The sequence below is a fragment of the Arvicanthis niloticus genome, chromosome 18, assembly GCF_011762505.2.
Source record: "Arvicanthis niloticus isolate mArvNil1 chromosome 18, mArvNil1.pat.X, whole genome shotgun sequence".
Lineage (NCBI taxonomy): Eukaryota > Metazoa > Chordata > Mammalia > Rodentia > Muridae > Arvicanthis > Arvicanthis niloticus.
This window is the reverse complement of record NC_047675.1, coordinates 40,986,131-41,003,728: the sequence shown is the minus strand read 5'-3', so window position 1 is coordinate 41,003,728 and position 17,598 is coordinate 40,986,131. Positions and strand designations below refer to the sequence as shown.

The window sequence follows — 17,598 nt, the reverse complement described above, 5'->3', positions numbered from 1 at the left end:
GACTTGGCCAAGGCCACGCAGACACGGGGACCTAGAGTTGCTCTGCGGGAGGCTGGTGTCAAAGTTCAAACTCCAGTCACTGGATTTCTATAACATACTATATCTTAAAGCACTGAAAATCCTGCTCAAAGTTAAACAGTACTGGATCCCTTCACTGAAACAAGGCTCATTTCATGAAGAAGGGAAAGACAGGCTTTGTTGTGCATCAGTGTGACATCTTCATGCTCCCCCAACCAGCTGGAGACAAAGTAAGAATTGGCTCTCTGGTGGACAGACCCTCTTTCCAGCAACCCGGTCTGCCTCTGTCAAATCTTGCAATAGCTCAAACTAGCTGCTCAACAACCTGTGGCAGGCACCTGCCATGCAGACACATAGTGCTGGGTATCTCAGCTTTAGCCTCTGTGGAGTCAGGCCCCCCTGTTATGTTCTGAACACTTGAGGGGTTGCTTTCTCAATCCTGGTTGCTGCCATCTAGTGGCAACAAGAATATGCCTTGATGGTGGGGCCTAAAATGGCCTTGGTGACAGGACACATCTTACAGAGGTTGAATACTGTGCTCACTTTTTAAAAATGAACACTGAGAGCCCAGTGGCTATTAGGGCCACCAGAGATGCTTTGAATGTTAAGACCCGTGTCCATGTGGCAGCTGCAAAATCCTGTGATAAATTGGTCTTAGGAAAGATGCTGGCAAGCCACGTCGGTGGGAAGCCTAAGAGCAAGGACCTCAGTTTGGATCCTAAACTGTGGTGAAAAGCTGGGTGTGGCAGGGTGTGTCTCTACTCCTGGCATACATGAGCTGTCCAAACACACACACACACACACACACACACACACACACACACACAGAGAGAGAGATAAAGATAGAGAGACAGAGACAGAGAGAGACAGAGACAAAGACAGAAATATAAATATAAATATATATATATATATATATATATATATATATATATATATATATATATGTGTGTGTGTGTGTGTGTGTGTCCTGTTACAGGTACACATACATAAACTGATGATTACATATAGGGAACCCTATGGTATGACCTCATTTTAAGCTTACTCAGTGGTGATGGTAGTGGTAGTGGTAATGGTAGCAGTAGTGAAGTGGCTATGGTGGTGATGGTGCTGGTGTGGTAATGACGGTGGTGGTGATAATGGTGATGGTGGTGATTGTGGTGATGATGGTGGTGATAGTGGTGATAGTGGTGGTGATGATGGTGATGGTGGTGATGGTGATGATGGTGGTAATGATAGTGATGGTGATGATGGTGGTGGTGGTGATGGTGGTGGCAATTCATCCATAATGTCTTAGGGTAAGACAGGCCATGGCAAAAACACCAACAGTCAGGTTTAAGGTAAAGAACATTTTGTCATATGGTATCACCTGTCCTGGAGGCTCAGCTTTAACTCTGTGGCAGTCAATCAACCAACCAATCAATCATCAATCAATCCATCAACCATGCCTAGGTGATGAGGATTCAGTAAAGACTCTGAACCCTGGGTTTTGGTGGCCTTGCATGGCTGGCACCACTCCAGAGTGCTGTCACATAGCCGGAAGACAGTTTGTCCTCACTTCACGGAAGGGAGTCGGTGGAAACTGACCATCTGCTACGCTCTTGGATTCTGCCTTCTGTGTCTCTTTCTTTTGGTCATTGTGATTGGTGCCCTTCTTGCCTTGCAGTAAACTAGGACCAATCATTTAGCAGTTTCCAGTTAACCTTATTAGTCTTTCTAGCAAATTATTAAACATAAGGTTAGTTGGAGGATCCCTCCAAATTTGCCTTTGGTGTCAGAAACGAGGACATTGTCAGGGCTTGCATCCACTGGTGAGGCTGTCCCCTCATTCCCAACAGGATCCTACCGAAAGTCTAGACCCCCCCCCCCCCAACTAACTGGAATCATCAGTATTTGAGAAAACGTTCAATGGGAAGCCATGTCTGATGGCTACTTTCTAGTATCCACCTTAATAGATTAAGAAACACCTGGAGGTGTATAGTACAGGACACAGAATGCTCCTGTAGCATGCAGGAAACACTGGACTTGATCCCCAGTGCGGCATCAACTGGGTGAGGTGGCATATACCTGTCATCCTAGCACTTGGGAATTAGAGACAGGAAGATGAGGAGTTTGAGGCCAGCCTGGGAAAGGAAGGATGAGACAGAGGGAGGGAGAAGTAAAGGGAAGGGCAGGGAAGGGTAGGGAAAGGAAGGGAAGGAGAAGGGAGGGAAAGAAAGAGTAGGGCAGAAGAAGGGAAGTACTCATTAAATTAACGAGGCACATCTTTGGCTTTTCCAGGGGTCTGATGAGGAAGGAGGACCCATGGTGGATGTGAGGGGCATCACCCATGGGCTTGGGTCCTGGACTGAAAAGAAAAAGTAAAACTCCCAGCTGAGCCCTGCCATCCATCCCCCTTTCTCTGTTTTCTGATCAAAACCACCCTAGCCCAGAGGTTCTCAACCTGTGGGTCTTGTCCCCTTTGAACCACCCTTTCACAGGGTAGTCACCTAAGGCCATCGGCAAACACAGATATTTACATTATGATTGGTAACCGTAGGAAAATTACAGTTAGGAGGTAGCAACAAAAATCATGGTTGGGGGTCACCACGGCATGAGGAGCTGTATTAAAGGGATGCAGCATCAGGAAGGTTGAGAATCGCTTCCATATACCAAGCCGAACGAACCACCCTACCTTACCCAGAGATAGCTCCTAGCTCTGAACTGTGGACCCAAATAAAGCTTTCTCCCTGAAGTCACTTCTGGTCAGGTATTGGGTCCTAGCAAAAAAGAAAGGTAACCAACACACCTTCCTCCTTCCTCCTTGTAGCCACCCTTGACTGACCCCACATCCACAGCCCGTACCACCTCCCACGATCCTCTTCCTCATTAGAAAAAAAAAATCAAGGACGGGAGCTGTTCAGTCCACGTGACAAAGTTATTATGGGACTCAATTAAGATAATAACAGTGAAAACTTTTTGGAACCGGTCACTTCAGTTCCAATTATAAGATACTAAAGCCATTGTTACTATTACTTCAGACCTTAAATGCCTTCAGACATACACGTCCCATTCATTTTCTCGTCCTTCCGTGGGCTGGGGGAACCCCGATCTTGACTCCATCGGCAGGTGCTGAGCGTGTGTCAGCGAGAACTTTCATTAGCGGATGACTTTAGTGAGGGGAGAGGAACGGCAAGGTAAGCCGAGGCCTTTTGACGGGGTTGTATCTGTTCTGGCACAGCGCGATTTCCAGGCTAATGTCTTTTCAAACAGCTCTGTTTTTGCCTGCAGACTTGAATACCCTCATTACAGTGTTTGAGAGAAAGAGAAAAAAAAAAGTTCCCTTATGTTTTTTTAAAGAGCGCCATTCTTCAAAAAGATGTCAAGGAGTTCTCTTTCTCCCCTCTGCTACAAGGTGTAATGTAGAGATAAGCACAAAATCTGGTTGGAAATGTCACCTATATTGGGACTGGGGAAAGCTTCAGATCATGCAAACAGCCCAGTGGAAAGAGGGTTTTTGTCCTCCCTGGCTGCTGGTGTTTGGAGGAATGTATCCTCACGTATTATTCACGGCCAGTGAGAACGGCCTGAAAGTCAATTATGGTGGTTTAGGAAAAAAAAAAAAATTGGAGTCATTTGTTCACAGAGTTCATGGGAGTTCCGAACAAGTCCCCGGCCGTCCTCACGACAGCCGAAGCCAGGTCTTTTGGAAAACATTTTATTTTTCATGCTCAGCGTAATAAGAAGAGGAAAGTCGTGTTTTGCAGATGAAATGGGGCTGATAATGAAAAGTAGGTCACGCTTTCTCTCTGTCTCCATGTCTCTTTAACTTTCCCTCAAAGACAAAGGAGACTTTGGAAGACTTGAAGCAAGCGGGGGCCAGGCCCCTGACCAGGTACTCTCTGCACTCTTAAAACCACGAGCATGTACACCACTCTGGGCTGACATTTCATGAAGGCGAAGTACCTGGAAAGACAGTACACCTTCCAGTATCTACAGTCAACTGAAGGCAGTTAGAAACCACAACCTTAGGACCTGGGACAGCAAGGCGGGAAAGAGGCAGCTGGCTACCTATTGTGGGAGGGGACACACGGCTGCTTACCTTGGTGCTCTATGGAGAACTCTACACCTCTGACTAAAGGTGGCTTAGAGTGATGGTTCGAATGAGATTTGTCCCTCATACACTATGGTGTTTGAATGCTTTGTCCCTAATAGGTAGCACTGTTTAAGGAGGCTGCGTGGGTGTGGTCTTGTTGGAGGAAGTGCATTCCTGGAGGTGGGATCTGAGAGTTTAAAGACTTGTCTCCTGTTCCTATAACCATACCTCTGTTCCATAATCACGGACTCCTAACCCTTAGGAACTGTAAGTCCAAATTAACCCTTCCTTCTTTATGTGGCTTTGGTCATGGTGTTTTATCACAGCAATAGAAAAATGATCACTACACCTATTTACTTCCTTGGGACAATAAAAGAAAGCTGAAATGACAAGGGTCACTTCTAGGAAGATAGATGAAGAACTTGGTTTTTTGAGTTCTCCCTCCTTCTCTCTTTCTCTTTCTGTATTCTTCCTTCTTTTTCTCTGTTCACCCATCCTTCTCTCTCCTCCCTTCCTTCTGAGCTGCCTGACAGCAAACAGCATTGTTTTGCTATCCAGTCCCACCCCTTGATGCTGTATGTCCCCACAAACCCATAGCAAAGAACTATAGGATGAGGTCTCAGAAACTGTGAGAAAGAAAAAAAAAAAAATCCAGAGTGGTGGTGCAGGCCTATAATTTTGACACTTGGGCGGCAGAGGCAGGTAAGCCTTTATGGGTAAGAGGGCCACCTGTGTGACATAGTGAGTTCCAAGCCAACTAGAGTTACAGAGTAAGACCATGTGTCAAAACATTAAGAAAGAAAGAAAGAAAGAAAGAAAGAAAGAAAGAAAGAAAGAAAGAAAGAAAAGAAGGAAGGAAGGAAGGAAGGAAAGGAGAGGAAGGAAAAGAAATCTTTCCTCTTGTAAGCTGTTTGTCTCGGGTATTTTATCATAGCCATAGAAAGCTGACAAATATGCCAAGTCACACTGAATTCTAGGAAAAGACAATAGTCTTTTTTCATGGCCTTAAACATGGAAATGTAGTATAGACTTCACTGTTACAACTCCATGTCAATGCCAAGAAAGCACAACCCTGGGTGCTGACCATTCATACCCCAGAGCAATCTTTGATTGGCCCTCATTACAACTGTCATATATATGTATATATACATATATGTTTATAGTCATATATAATATCATATATATATACATATATATTATGTCATATATCATACGCATTTTCCTATGTTCCAGTTAATCCTGTTTGGATAGTCTTTTCTTCCATTTGCACTCATGAGTGTTTGCTCACCAGTGTGTATATGGTGGAAAAATGGGAACAATTTTCATGACCCTGGGCTATTACATTCAGGTAACAATTTCCAGGACTGCTCAAATTATTAGAATAGAGCCTAGAGCAACCATGACTGCTTTGATTTATTTTCATAGCTAAGAAGAACATGATGGCTGGCCTTGTCTTCTTTATAACGGCCAGAGTCACCCTTGATTCGAGCCAGTCTGGTACAGTCCAGTTCCTATCTCCTGCCAGGTCCGCTTTACAAAGATTGTTACTTTCCTTGAGAGGAAAACACTCTGAATTCCTCTCAGAGATAACCATGGCTAATTATACCCCACGTAGGATATCTTCTTTCCCGTCTTCCTATGTTTGACTTTTTGTGGGATTAATCATTGCTTTTGGTTGAACTGGGTTCTCGAAAGCTGGGTATTATTGTTTTATCTAAAGGAAACCCCTATGAAGTGAGGCCTCCATCCATCACAGCTCCCTGGGTAGAAAGAACTGATTAACACTTCCTGGCCTGCAAACTTGTTTGTTAACATGGGGTTTCCTCTCGGCTGTCACTGTGATGCCTTCCGTGTGCAGTATGTTTGGAATTGGGCTGACGCACTGCTTTATCAAGATGGGACAGTTATCTTTGCAGGGTGTGCAGAGCACGGAGAATCCAACCACCTCTGTAAACACAGTGATAACATCGTGTCCGCACACTCCCAAAAGACAATGGGCCCAGATTCCCTTTTCCTAATTGGGATTGGAAACAATAGGTGGGAAATAGGAGACCCTGCTCTCATTATCTATTGGCCTTCATTTCTGGGCATTGACTGAGCTTAAGCTGTGTGTGTTTGTGTGTGTGTGTGTGTGTGTGTGTGTGTGTGTGTGTGTGTGTTCAGAAACAGCAAATTAAAATGCAGCCTTCTTCCATTTTTCTTCCTTGAGTGTTAATCTTGTTATAAAGCTCTGGTGACAGAGATTAAAAAAGGAAGTAGAGGATGGGAGAGTTACAAACAGTTGTGAACAGGAGCAGCTCTGACTTCAGAATTACTTAATAAGCAAAAGCCCAAACAGGGTAGACAGAGGAGAATTGGAGAAGAAACGCTAAAGGGTGAGGGTGGTCAGGAAGAGAACATAGGACCGTGTGAGGTGGGAGCTCTTGCAGAACATGTATGGAACATTTGCCTCCACCCAAAACATCATAAACAACAATAATTATTCTGCAGAAGGAAGAGACATAGCCACCTCTCCCAAAAGGTGAGTGAAATAATTTATCTTGAGGCAATGAATTAACATCGTCGGATTTCTTCTTTTCCCCAGGAACCATTAACATCAAGTACAATTTTCTATATATATATATTTTTTTAAATCCAAAATGCTCGGTACTTTGATAGCATTTGAACATTGGATATCATGATCGACAGGCTGGCTGGTGGGCATGTTCAGAGGAAGATAACTGCCACAAGCTTCAATTCCCACTTACTGTTGGCGTCTTTGGGGAGGAATGGTTTCTATGGAACCTCATATAGTACACAACTCTTCACGGTCATGGGAGTCAAATGGGCAAGTTAGTCACCATGTGACTAAGTTCTGTATAATGACTACAGAGGCCCTGTGTGTGCTGGAAATCTCCACATCTGTACAATACAAGCCATATGAGTAGATGGTAGAGGAAGGAAAAGTGGAAGGAAACAGGACACAATATTTTATCAACAATGTAAGTCTCAGCTGACACTGGATTTTTCTGTTGACCCAACTGAGTGGACATCCATTTTCCCCAGAGCCCCTCTAAACTTCACAATAAGACTGGGTTAGGATGTTTATTCTTTGTCTGGTTTGAGCCACAATCCTCTCACCCGATCCCTTCACTTGACTCTACCTGGTGTTCCTCTCACACTAGGTACCTAGCACAGTTCCTGGAACACTGGGTGCTCAGTGTATCTTAGTTAAACTACAGATGACTCTAATTCAGTTACCAACTTCAGAAATCTCCTTCACTGGTAAGAAAGCAAAATTACACACATCTCCTTCACTAAAAAGAAATCAAAATTACATGAAACTGGAACTATTAGAAAAGTAAAATGAGGGCTGGAGAGATGGCTCAGCAGGCAAGAGCACTTGTTGCTATTCCAGAGGACCCAGCTCCAGCTCACAGAATCTACATGATGTTTATGACTAACTCCAATTTCAGGAGGATCTGATGCCCTCTTCTGGTGTCTGTGGGCACTGCACTCACATGATGCACATAAACTCGTACATTAAATACACATACACACACGTAAAATAAAAACAAACCTTCAGGGGAAAAAACCAAAAGTAAAATGTATGAGCTCAAACTCCTCATTCATAAATTCATTCACACATTCATTCATTTATTTATTCATTCATTCAATTATTCACTCACTCATAAACCAATAAATTTAAGAAGCTCCATTCTAAATGCTAAAGACTAAAAGAATAGACAGATGGGGCAGATGAGGTTGTTGCTCTCCTGCAGATTATGGTCACTGGATTATTAAAACAACAAGAAAACAACAAATGAACCACTGGATGTATGGATGGGTGGTTATGTGGATGGATGGATGGATGGATGGATGGATGGATGGATGAGAACAGGCAGTGACACGTGTTGGGCAGAGAAGTAAAACAGCCATTGGGCTGAGAAAATATGAGCGGCTACTTTGGACAAAAGGTTAGGGTGAATACCAGCAAAGGGACAAGATCCACACAGTAGAAAAATGGGGTCATACTGCAGTCACTCTTAGCAGGGTTTAATCTTTATTCTAAGCCAGCAATGTAGTTGACTGCCATAAGTATCTGCCCAAAATAACAGTCAAGAGCACAGGTAGCAGCTAGGGGCCATGATAGTAGTTACTCTGATGTGGTTCAAGGTCTTTATGTACTCTACAACTAGTATTTATTTCTTCTCTTTCCTTTTCTTCAGTGTGTGTGTGTGTGTGTGTGTGTGTGTGTGTGTACAGGTACATGATGTGTGCATGTGTGTACATGCATATGAAAGCCAGAGATCAGCCTCAGGTGTCGTCCTCAGTTGTTTTCCACACTGCTTTTAAATTTTTGTTTATTATTATTGTTATTGTTGCTGTTGTTATATTTGTGTGTGTATATGTATGTGTGTCGTGCGTGCATGCCGGTGTGCTTACATGCATGTATGCATGCCTGCCATATGTACAAATAAAGGTCAGGGAAGAGCTCTGTGGAATCCATTTTCTTCATCCACATTTATGTAGGTCCTAGAGATAGAACTCAGGTTACTTGACTTGTATAGCAATAGCCTTTACCTGCTGACCCATCTCACTAGCTCTCACTTGCTTCGGAGTCTTTCCCTGAATATGAAGTTCACCAACTGCTCCATTGTACCAAGCTGTTCTTTTAACATGAGTTCTGGAGGAGAAACTTAGGTCTTCGTGCTTACACAGTAAACACTCTATATATCAACTGAGTCATTTCCCCTGGCCTGGAACTAGTACATCTGATGAACGAGTAGCTTTGCACCACAGTGGCTCTGTGGCTGTCTCATTTTGTCTTGTAGCTCTGTGGTTTTTAACCTTAGTCTTCCAAGTCACTACATTCATTAGCATCTGGCCTGCAGGAGAAGAGGAGGGAGAGCTGTTTGTGGCTGATGTTTGTAAGTCAGTTTCACCCAACAATCCATTAGCCTGAACTTGGTCATGTGCCAATGCCTACCCTGGAGAGAAATCAAGAAAGGTAAAACAGGAGGAGGCAGGGTTTGGGGGTGGGATGTCTCCAGGTCTGTTCATTCGAACAGCAGCAAACGAACTTGCGAGGGGTCAATGAGAAGTGCTCCCTTCAAGTTCAGAGTTTCAGTCTTTACATGGAGTCAGTTACAGAAACCACAGGATCTTATCTATCTATTTGGCTCAGTGGGAGGCCAAATGTTGGCTGTGGGAAGCAAATGCTAGGGCTGAAGCCCAATGGGTTAATTCACTAAGGGGAAAGCCTCAGAAGTGTTGCGCTCTCAGATAGCCCCCAGGATGGAAGGCTAATTGTCCTTCTGGGATGCTGAGTTCTTTGCAGAGCCCTCAGGATGGACCTCGTGACCTTCTGAGGTTTCTCACTGCTCTGATTTCTTCTTAATGGATACTGTTTTCCGAGCTGATGGTGTTTTAAAGATACAGAATCTGACCAATGATAATACATCTGACCTCTTGAGGGAGAACTTTGTACATCTTACTCTCTTGGCCTCTCTTATTGGCCAATTACATAACTGGACTAGAAGTTGGTTTTAGAGAACCAATTCCACTATTGCCTAATCACAAGGAAAGACTGTAAAGTTTTATGAGAGCTGAAGGGACTGCCTTTTACAGAGGAGGACTCTAATGATATTAAAGGGGACATAAAATGGTAAGAAATGGAATTCCACAAGGTGTTTCCCTTGGACCGACATGCTAGATTACAGTGCTGGGATATGGTCTTACTGGTTTTATCTTCCAAGGGCATTGATGGAAGAGGGGAGAAGAGAACCACCATCGCATGATCCTCTCATAGTATAGTGAACAGACTCCTCATATGGAGTTCAGCATAAGATAGAGAAGAAAAATCTATCGTCACTTCCAGGCCATGTGACCCTAGGCAAATTTACTAACCCTCAGATTTGTCATCTGCAACATACAGATAATGTCAGTGACCTCTCTGAGAGCCATGGTATATTTAAATAAAATAATAAACTATGAGGGTGAATCTTGGTTATCAACGTGACCTACTAAAATCTAAAGGGGACGGACATTCCTGTGAGAAATTTCCTGGATCTGATTATTTGGGGGAAGACCCATCTAAACGGGCAATGTCCTCCAGGGGCAGTCCAGATAAAAGGGAGGTGAGAAAGGAAACCTTGTTTTTAGTCTGCGTGCCTTCACTCTTGCTGGCAAGACCACCTACCCTATTGTCTCTGCATTCCTTCACCGATATTAGAACCTACTTCTTGTGGATTCCAGCATAAACTAAAGACCAGCGGCTCTTCAGGAAAACTTCAGGACTTAAATACCAGACTGAGACTGATGAGTTATCCAGCCTCATAGATTGAGAAACTCTCAGATTCTTACTTCTCCAGTACGAGCAGCTATTTTTGGACCACCTAGACTGTGTGATGTCAGCTAATATCATAAACTCTCTCCTTCTTTCCCACTATCGAACCCTGACAAATACACACACCGAAAGTGCTCTCTCACACAGTGCCTGGCTTACAGCGGAACTGCAGTTCATGTGATCATTACTGCTCATGTTAATTGCTTCTTAAAAGCTTCAGAAAAAAAAAAGGTACCATCTCCGTTTCACAGACGAGGAAATTGAAGTTCAAAAGACAGTGGAAAACTTGTCTGAGGTAATACAATGCATGACAGCCAGCACCGGATTCGGAATCTGGCTGTCAAGGCTCTGAAGGTTAGCAGGGCTCACAACCATTGCCAGGGCTTTTCAGCATATGGTGTATTGACCGGCCTGCCGTAAACTGTCATTATTTGGTTGCCTGGTTCTGTTTACTGCCTCACAGTCCCCCAGAGGCGAGGGCAACCAGCATCATCTGTGAGTCTCAAACACGGAGCGATGGACCAAGGCTGGAGTTTGTCCTACCCCACAGTGGGGAGCACACTCCTGAGTCTTATTGCCTCTGTGGACCTAGAGCTGCCATCTTCTCTCTCTCCTCTTGTTTCTCTCCAACTTCTCTGTCTTTCAACCACTGTGGCTTCTGGCACCTTTGTATCTCTATAGAAGGCAGAGGTTGGCTAATGTTGACCAGCAAGAGAAATAAAAGATTATTTCTCCATTCCTAATAAGACATGGAGATACAAGAGGCTGGCAAGATTGCTCAGTGCTTAAGAGCAGAGTACTTTGTGAGTCCAGTTCCCAGCACCCACATCAGGTAGCTTACTGTAACTCCGTCCCCAGGGCCGTCTGATGCCTCTGGCCTCCTATGGCACTTATATGCAAATATGTATAGACAAAATTTACTTATTTTTTTTTTACTTTAAAAAATGAGTACATATTTTACAAATACTGTGATTTGTTATAAAGGTGAACCGTGCAATGGGATTAGAACATGTTCCCATTACACTGACCTCCAGAATGCCTATGCTGTGGTTGACATAAAAGCCCCATATATGTCCGATATTAGAATGTCACATCCTATCCCTGGAAGGATGAGCAACATTCTGCTGGAGTGAGGAATAGTCCTTCTGGTGGTTAATGTTGATTATCTATCTACTTGACAGGATCTATAGGAATCACCAAAGTAACAAGATTCTGGGCATACCTGGGACTCATCATATGGATTAGGGTAACTGAGGTAGGAAGACCTGCCTTAACTTCCGGTTGGACAGCTCGTTGGGTTGTGGTATTGACTAAAAAGAAAAAGGTGAGCTGAAAACGGGTATCCCTCACTCTCTGTTCTCTGACTATGGTGGACTGTGCGAAGCTGGCTCAAACTCCTGCCACCATAACATTCCTATCTTGACCTGTGAGTCAAAACAAACCCTCCCTCCCTTCGGTCACTTTAGTCAGTGGGGTGGGAGGAGTATCTAATGTGACCACCACACCTCATTCAGGGACTTGACACAGTAAAAGCTTAATTGTGTGTCACACTGTAACTCTAAACAGATGGGCATTAGGGTCTCTAGATGATGGAGAAATATCTCACCAGGTGGACTCACTACCACATTGTTACAGACAAGTGAGTCTTTGTTAGAGACAACAGTGAATCACCATACTTTGGCTTTTAAATATCTTCCTGAAGGTGATACTTTCATTCACACCTTTACACAGGGAGATGTGCTTGTGTTTGACTTCAAATGGCCAGGCCAGGGACTTGTTATCCCCAGACAGAGAAGAGAGAAATATTTGCAGAAACACCAAGGGTGACCACTTTTCTAAATAGCAACAATAAAATGGTGTATATTCCTGACATGAGGGCTTCTTGGACTATTAAATCAAATGCATCTGTATCTGAAAATTTTGATATTACTATAAAGTTAAAATGACACTAAATCTCTGGATGTATAAAGAAGATGAAAGTTAGAAATATCACTGTAAACAGCACAGAATTATATTTATTAAATGGCTGTCTTGGCTCTTCCCCTGCAATGTGCCATTTACCAAATGGCACTTGGAATTTCTTTGCAACAGCCATTGACTTGGACATGAATGGCATGGCCCACACCTATTTGCCTGACTCTATATCTACAATAAGTGGACCCATAGAATAACCTTGCTCTCACTCAAAATAAGAAACAGGTGTTTGAAAACTGAGCTATCTGATCCTGGCAAGAGGCATGCTAGTGGAGTAAACAGAGGCAGATGTCACATGATCCTGGGTCCAGATTTCTGAAGGTGAGCTTGCATTTAAGTGGGATGTCTTTCTCAGAAAGCCTCCATGTGCAGCTAAGTTCTTCCCAGGGCTATTGGAGAGGCTGGGTGGGCGCTAAAACCAGTTACAAGGCAGGCATTACAACCCCAGTTGTGTCACTGGTGTAATAACATAGCTGTTCCCTCTCCTTGTGTCTGTGGGGCTTGTGGTCCATAAAGTTGAATACCAGGCTCAACAGCTGAAAGGTTAATGCAGGATGCCTGCAGGCCACTCTTACAAAGAGGATCGGGATCTTCTCCTTCTTCTCTCTTGACATTTCATCATACACAAATGCCCATCTCTCATTGGTAGCCATATAAAGTAGACACATGGCAGGAAGAAATAAGGAAAGATTCCACTGGCTCTTAAGTAGTGGAGGCAACGCATAGTTGGCCTTATCTTGAAGCTTCGAAGAAGCCAAAGTTATGGAGATTAGTTGTGTGCCATCAACCAACATCCATGGGTTGATATACCAGGGACGGATGAGAAGGAAGGGAGAAAAAAAAAAAAAAAACCCACCCAGATTCCTTCCTATGGCTTTCAAAGCTGCAAGCAGCTCCCAGCCCCACTGCCTTCTATCTCCTTACTATGGCCAGGACCTCCAGTGCCTTGTTGATGAATGCACCAACTCTAGTCCTTCCTAGGGCTTGGTATCTCTGGTACATCTTTTGAGTTCTTCTGTCTCCCTGGAATGGGTTCCATTTCATCTTCTACCACTTAAATAGGATCCATTCAGAAAAGCTCTTAGGCTCTAGCTGAGGTTATACCCCACCTGCTAGTCTCTGATGACAGGGAAAGTGTCTAGGTTAGTCTGCTGGTCTTCCTGTGAAGTTCCTATACCCTGCGGGGGCCCACATTCCTGCCTCTTATTCTTCTATAAGAGTTCCCAAGCTCCACCCATTGTTTGGCTGTGGGTGTCTGCATCTGTCTGAGTCAGCTACTAGGTGGAGCCTCTCAGAGGAGTTCAGGGTGCTTGCCCATGGGATGGGTCTCAAGTTGGGCCAGTTATTGGTAGGAGATGTGCAGCTTGACCTTCATAGGGGTCCAGAACAACTGGAGCAGGGGCTACACCAACAGCTTTTGCTTGTTTGTGGGATACCTTCTACTCTGGGCCACCTTGTCTGGCCTCAGTGGGAGAGGAAGTGCCTAGTCTAGCCTAGTGCCAGGGTGAGAAGGACACCCAGGGGGAACACCCGCCCACTAAGAGAAGGGGATGGGAAACAGGAGAAGGATTGTGGGAGGGGGTGACTGAGAGGGGACCAGTGAGTGGGATGTAACATAAGTAAAATAATAATAATAAATTTAATTTAAAAAAAAGAAAGAGTTAAAGGGACTTCTGCACTTTAATAATGGTACACACAAGGAAGGAGAATAAACGATAGCCCAGAGTGGACTCTAGGGGCTCATCAGGGCTGGGCAGAGCCAAGCAACACGTGTGCTTCTAGAGAATTCCAACTGGGGCTTCTGGGAGGGGCTAGGTTGGAGGGTGTGAGTGTGACACTACAAACAGCTAAATGAAAGGAAATCCTTATCAGACTCATTTACACATCAAAGAGCTCTCCCCGCAGGGCTGGCTTGGCTCCTAACAAAGACCTCCAACTCAAGGCCTGGAGGCTTCCCTAATTTCAAACTCACTTTCACTACTCCTTTGTATCTATATAGGAGCTCAATTACAAACCACCACCAAGCCTCTTTGGGGCTTCCTGGGAACCAACTGTCCTATAGTGGTTGAACTCTTCACAGGAATCCTGAGATTATGAACTCCTATGGGACTCTCCTAAGAATACTGTGTTTACCCCGAGAGTAGACACATTGAAGTCTATGACATTCATTCACTCATTTATTCATTCGGACATCCTTCCATTTTCCCACTCAACCTAGAAACACTGATTGAATCACTACACTACTCAGTGCCTATGGAAAAGCTATGTCTCCTTCATGGCACTTTGATCCTTTGACATGGAGGAGGGGGCACCAAGGATAGCTGGCCACAACAACAGGTATAACTTGGGCCAATTCAGACATTCTGGGAGATGCATTGGATGGGGCCAGTGGTTGAAATTCAGAGCTTTCTAAGTTCTTTGTGAAATGAGTTTCACTAATAGGAGTCTGCGCTCGAATTCTGGTGGTTCACATCCTGTCTGGGTGTGCAGGGGTGTGGCGGGAATGTAGAGTTTCTTTATCTATAGCCTTTATTTTGTGAGACACCAATTTATTTTGTGAGATAAGTCTCTCTGAACCCGAGATTCACTGTCTACCTACCCCTCCCCCCACACACACACACACCCTGTGGGATTAGAGAAGCACAGGTCCATTGAACCTGGAACTTGCCAATTCCGATCGATGAGCTGGCCAAGAAGCCTCATGGATCCTACCTTCACCTCCCTCAACATCGGAATCCCTGTATGTATTTTCACATATGTGTCAGGGCACAAGCTAAGGTTCTCAAGGACGGGACCTTTACCAACTCAGCTTTCTCCCTAGCCTGAGGCAATTGACATCTTGAAAGTTCACGCCTTGCTGGGCAGTGGTAGCCCATGCCTTTAATCCCAGCACTTTAGAGGCAAGGCAGGTGGATTCCTGTGAATCCGAGGCCAGACTGTTCTACAAAGTAAGTTGTAGGACAGCCAGGGTTACACAGAGAAACCCTGTCTCAAGAAGAAAAAAAAAAAAAGTTCCTGGCTATGTAATTCTTATTATTAGAAGAACTCTTGGGGTAAGGGGGAGATCCATTAGTCTTTGTCTTAGGTTTCTTTTGTTAGAAAAGAACCTTCCTAGCTTTGGTTTCCTTCTAGTGGTAAGTACATCTGTGTGGGACACATAAGCAAAATGAAGATGCAATTTTCTTTTCTTATGTCCAAGGCAGCAGATTGGTACTACTCCTCAAATACAATCCTACCTAGGTCAGGATCACTCAAGGTCTTGTAGCACAGCAGTTTTTAACATACACTCCCTCAAAAAGGAAGGAAGGAAGGAAGAAAGGAAGTCAGAAACTCATACTTTCATTTGAAAGACTAGAAAGAATGAATGTGCATTTCATGTGGTCATAAAAACTCTCCGGTGAGGCTCTGTTAAGGGATGCTGGAGGCTGGGTGGGGCTCTGTTAAGGGATGCTGGAGGCTGGGTGGGGCTCTGTTAAGGGATGCTGGAGGCTGGGTAGGGCTCTGTTAAGGGATGCTGGAGGCTGGGTGGGGCTCTGTTAAGGGATGCTGGAGGCTGGGTAGGGCTCTGTTAAGGGATGCTGGAGGCTGGGTGGGGCTCTGTTAAGGGATGCTGGAGGCTGGGTGGACTGTGCAAAGAGCCAATGAGAGCACGGCAGTAGCTACTTTGTTATTGTTGTTGGAACAATACCTTCTGACCAAAACAATGTAATAAAGAAAGGGTATCTTCTGGCCCTCAATTCATGGCAAGGAAGTCAAGGCAGCTGGAGCTTGAAGCAGCTGGCCACATATAATTCACAATTAGGTTGATTAGAATGCACACTGCTAGTCAGCTTCCCTGCTCTACTTACATAACTCAGGATCTCAGCCAGAGAATGCTGCCACCCACAGTGGCTCATCTTTCCACTTCAATGAACATAATCAAGATAATCCCCCACAGGACAGTTTCCCAGGTGGTTCTAGATTCCATCAAGTTGACAATGAGCATCAACCATCACAACAAGCACCAAGTTACAAAGGGGTGTTCAGTTTAAAAGGGAAGAAAATGCAAGGTTGTTCTAAAGACAGATTTTTTTAAAAAACAGTTTGCTCCCACACCTTACTTTTCTGAATAGGATTCAGTGGATAAGACCAGACGTGACCAAACAGAAACAGATAAACAAAACCTACCAAGCCCAAGATACAAAAATCCTGGAATTTTAGAAAGTAGCTAAATATAATAAAGTAGAGTGGGGTTGACCAGATATCCCAATTCACATCCAGTGTCTCCATATCATCTCTTGTTTTATTCTTTCCTAAAGCTAAAAGGCCTCAGTTTACCTAAAGAATCACAAGGGCACTCAAATAACAGTGCAAACACCTATGATCGTCGCTTTTCTCTTTGCTATGACAAAAATACCTGACAAAGCAACTTAAGGAAGGAAAGGGTTATTTTGGATCACAGTTGAAAGATAACAGTCCATCACAACAGAAAAGACATAGCTTCAATTTGTGAATCAGCTGAGTGTCAGCTCCCTGTATCCCTCCACCCCCAAACACTAACATCTTAAGTATTAAGTTTGTGTGTACATTGTTAGGTGTGTATGTTTTCGGGTATGTAGCACATGGTACAAGATGTATGTGGTGGGGTCCGAGGACAACTTGTGGAAGCTGATTTTTTTTTTCTTCTATTATATGTGTCCTGGAGATGAAATTCAGGTCATCAGGCTTGCCACCAAGTACCTTTACCTACTGAGCCATCTCACTAACACTCAATTTCTCCTTTTCATTTCAATCTAGGACCCCAGATCATGAAATGATACCACCCACATTGATGCGGGAGGCATGGGGCAGGGGAGAGATGTCTTTCTAATTCAATTAACATGAGCAAGAAAATTCTTCACAGATCTGACTAGAGGGCTTACCTCCTTGGTGTTCATGCAACAAGTAAAATAATTAATATAGTTGTTCATGTCAATATAATAATAATAATAATAATAATAATAATAATAATAATAATAAATATAGGAATTTTATTTATTTATTTATTTATTTATTTTAGCAATTATTGGATATCTGCTGAGTGGTGTGAGAAATCTGAACCTTCAAACAACTCTGTGTGTGACTTCAAATAATGTCAGTGACATTATTATCTTTTATTGCCAAAGTTGATGAGAAGCAGAGAAGGAAATATTAAAAAATGAGAAATACAGAGCCTAAAGAAGGCCTA

The 17,598-nt window shown here is 43.8% G+C and overlaps 1 protein-coding gene and 1 long non-coding RNA gene across 5 annotated transcripts in view; one reads left to right on the top strand and one right to left on the bottom strand.

Annotated features, from left to right (window-relative positions):
- Wwox (WW domain containing oxidoreductase) overlaps nucleotides 1–17,598 on the bottom strand; it is a 902,911-nt gene that overhangs the window by 243,870 nt on the left and 641,443 nt on the right. The window lies entirely within an intron of this gene.
- The window catches only part of LOC143434983 (uncharacterized), a 74,033-nt gene continuing 62,795 nt past the window's right edge, over nucleotides 6,361–17,598 (top strand). Inside the window, exon 1 of the long non-coding RNA XR_013104903.1 lies at nucleotides 6,361–6,611. This is a non-coding gene — a long non-coding RNA (uncharacterized LOC143434983). The remainder of the gene's footprint in view (nucleotides 6,612–17,598) is intronic.